Here is a 3,928-nt window from a genome sequence, read left to right as displayed (position 1 = left end):
GTTGTTTTTGGTGTTGTTCCTGGTTACCTTGGTCCATCCTGGTTTCTGTCAAAGCTCTGAAAAAAGGATGTAGGTCAATGTTTTGTGTAACACTGGTCTTGTTTTAACAAACTCCCTTAGGTTCTGCTTTTCTGAGAATATCTTGATCTTTCCTCTTTATTTTATGAACAATTTTCCTGGATACAATATTCTTGGTCGACAGTTGTTTTTTGAGTGTCCATTATATGCAATTCCACTATATTCTTGCTCACATGGTTTTTCCTGAAAATTAGGCACTTAATCTTATTTGCTCTCCCTCATAGGTTACTCTTTGTTTCTCCCTTTCTGCTTTAAGAATTCTCTCCTTATCTTTGGTGCTGGCAAATTTGACTATGATATGCCTTCGTGTTTTTCTTTTGGGGTCTATTCTATATCGTTTTCGCTCAGCTTCTTAAATATAAATTCTCTTCTTCTTTATGCCTGGAAAGTTTTTTCCTAGTAATTCTTCTACAACTTTTGTGGTGCCTTTACTTACTTCTTCCTGTTCTGGGATTCTGGTTATGTGCATCTTAATACTCTTGATGGTGTCCCACATTTTCTTGAGTTTTTGTCTTTTTCCTTCCTTTTTGATTCTGCTTTTTGTTCTAACAGATCATTGGTGACAAATATATTTTTCTATTTCACTGGTTCTGTGTTCTATCTCTTTACCTTTGTTCATGTGTCCCTCCCTTATGTTGACAGCATCTGAAACATTGGATCTCATAATTTGGATTGTGATTTCTTGTTTTTCTAGAGCCTCTAATGCCTTGTTTGTTTTATCTTCATTGTTTTGGTTTTATTTTAAGCTCCTCTTGGTTTTTGCTTGCAGTGTCCTTTAATTCCTAAAATTTCTCTTTCACCCACTGAAAATATTGAATCATTGCTCTTTTAAATTCTGTGTCTGAAAGTTCCATCAGACTTTCTGGCTTCAGGAAATCCATTGATACTGTGTCACTTTTGGGGGATGATTTCTTGATTCGGGCTTGTGTAGAGTGTGATGTAGCCTGCTTCTTACATGACATTGCTGTGGCAGAGTTTTTCCATGCCTGAGACGAAAGCAAGCTCTTGGTCTGAAAGCAGCTAACCAGCCTGTGTTTCTCTCTGAAATTTTGACTCACGGGAAGATTTGCTTCAGTTCAGGAGAGAAAAGGCCTATGAATTAACAACCTCCTCTGTCAGACAAGGTAGGCCAGTCCAAGGTGCTCAGGGCTAAAGGCAGCTCATGCTTTGGGAGGTGAGAGGAAATTAAAAGGGTTCACCTGTGATACTTATGTCTCTGGAGCAGTTCAGTGGAGTGGCAGTAGGTCATCCTTCAGGCCTACTGAAGGATTGGGGTTGGGGTATCCAGGCTGTGGCTCCAGGTCCTCTAGACGGTGGGTCCAAGGCCTCTCAGTGGTGTGGGCGGGACTTCCAGTAGTCAGGGGGTGGGACTTAAAGGTTGCAGGGTAAGACTTCCAGGCAGTGGAGCAGGGCTTCTGGGTGGCAGGGCAGAAGGGCCAGGACTTCCAGGAAAAGGCCTGGAGAGGACTCCAGACAGAAGGTGGAAGTCTACCCACAGCCATATAAGGTCCTTCAGGTATGTTCAGGGGTCCAGGCGGCAGGGCCAGATTCGTCAAGTGGAAAGGGGCAGGGCACCACCAGGCAGCAGTAACATGGTCTAGTGCCCCAAGCAAGAGACCAGTCCAGGACACACTAAGATATTTTTTAAGTCAAGTACCTAATTAATTGACTAGATGCAGAGACATAGGCAATGTGCACAGAGATGAAGGCCATGAGTAGTATCTTGCTAAAGATTATTCAAAACCCCTACAACAGTACCTTGACAGAGAACTGCCAGAAATTCAAACTGGATTTAGAAGTTGGTCAGACAGACCATGCCTGATAACAAACTACCAGAGAGATGTCTGTATTTTACTATGTAAAAGAGTTTTTTGACTGTGTGGATCATAAGAAATTATACCTGATCCTGAGAAGAAAAGAAATTCCAGAACACTTACTTGTGCTCATAGAAAATCTATACCTACACCAAGAAGCTACTGTACAAACAGAGCAAGGGAACACTCCATGGATTGAGATCAGGAAAGGTATGCATCAGGACTGTATCCTTTCTCCACACCTATTCATTCTGCATACTGAGAAAATTAAAAAGCGGGACTATATGGAGAAAGAACTTAGATCATGAGGATCAGAAAACATTTGGAAACAACTTGTATTACATTGATGATACAACCTTGGTTGGTGAAAGTGAAGAGGATTTGAAACTGTTGCTTCAGTGGATTAAAAGATGGCACCCTTCTCTTCCAGTCACTGGTGCTCAGGGAGCTGCAAGATGGTGCAAACATGTCTAAGTCCAAGAACCACACCACACACAAGCAGTCCTGAAAATGGCACAGAAATGTTATCAAGAAATGAAGATCGCAATGATATGAGTCTCTTAAGAGGGTAGACCCCAAATTTATGAGGAACATGTGCTTTGCCAAGAAGCACAACCACAAGGGCATGAAGAAGAAGCAGGCCAACAATGACAAGGCCGTGGATAAACATGCTGAGGCTCTGAAGGCTCTTGTCAAGCCCAAAGAGGTCAAGCCCAAGATCCCAAGGGGTGTCAACCAAAAGCTCAGCCGTCTCGCCTACATCGCCCATCCCAGGCTTGGGAAGTTTGCTCAGGCCCGCATCGCTAAGGGGCTCAGGCTTAACTGGCCAAAATCCAAAGCCATGGCTGACAGTAAGGCCAAAGCTCCAGCAAAGTCCTCAAATGAGGTACCAGCCAAGGCTCCAATCCAGGTGCCAGCTAAGGCCTCAACCCAGGCTCCGCTCCAAGTCAAGCTTCTAAAGGTGCCGACACCCCTGCAAAGGCTCCATAATTGAGTTCTCCATCTGAGGACAGAAGGACTTGTGTGACTCCCTGGGCTGCTGCCATCTGCATAGGGCTGGTGTCCTCCTGTGTTATTTGTACAAATAAATCCTAAGGCAGGGGGAGAAAAAAAGATGACAGCCTTCAATATAGGTTATATCATAACACAAAGAAAACAAAAATTCTCACCCCGGACCAACAGGCAACATCATAACAGATGGCAAAGAGACAGACTGTCAATGATTTCATCTTGTTTGTATCCACAATCAATATCCTTGGTACCAGCAGCCAGGAAATCAAAAGAAATAGTTGCACTGGGCAAGTCTGCTGACAGGGACCACTGCAAAACGCTGAAAAGCAATAATATCAATTTGAAGACTAAAATGTATCTGATCCAAATCATATTTTCAATTACTTGCTATTGTTGTTATGTGCCATTAAATCACTTGAAACTCATAGCGACCCTATATACAACAGCCCCAAACCCTGCTCTATCCTGAGCCAACCTTGTTGTCTCTGACACACCTACCTCCATTACCCCAGTCACTGGGTCAATTCACCTTTCATCTTGCCAGGGATCTTCCTCTCTTACACTGTCCCTCCACATTCCCAAGCATGATGTCCCCCTCCAAGGACTGATCCCTTATTGCAAGATGTCCAAAGTATGTCAGAATCCTTGCCAAAGAGCAGTCTGATTTCACTCTATCCAGGATGAATTATTGTGTTCCCCTAGCAGCCCATTCAATACTCTTCTCCAGCACCACAACTCAAAGCCATCAATGCTACACATATGAAAACTGGACAATGAATAAATATGACAGAAGAAGGACTGATGCCTTTGAGTCGTGGTGCTGAATATCTCTGAATATGCTGATTATCCCATGGACTGCCAAAAGGATAAACAAATGTCTTGAAAAAGATGCTGCCAGGGTGCTCCTTGGAGGCAAGGACAATGAAATGTCATCTCAAATACGTTGGCCAGGTTATTAGGGGAGGCCAGTCCTCGGAAAATAACATTTTGTCAAGATAGATTGACATAGTGACTATAATGTTGGC

General features: G+C 43.3%; 1 pseudogene; it reads left to right on the top strand.

Moving 5' to 3' along the window:
* The first annotated feature begins 2,358 nt into the window (after positions 1–2,358).
* On the top strand, positions 2,359–2,886 carry LOC102844086 (annotated as a pseudogene).
* The last annotated feature ends 1,042 nt before the right edge of the window (positions 2,887–3,928 follow it).

Source organism: Elephantulus edwardii, unplaced genomic scaffold (genome assembly GCF_000299155.1).
Source record: "Elephantulus edwardii isolate Elephantulus edwardi_28Jun2011 unplaced genomic scaffold, EleEdw1.0 scaffold00523, whole genome shotgun sequence".
In the NCBI taxonomy this organism is placed as follows: domain Eukaryota; kingdom Metazoa; phylum Chordata; class Mammalia; order Macroscelidea; family Macroscelididae; genus Elephantulus; species Elephantulus edwardii.
The sequence above is the reverse complement of the archived record's forward strand: the minus strand, read 5'-3'. Positions and strand labels throughout refer to the sequence as shown.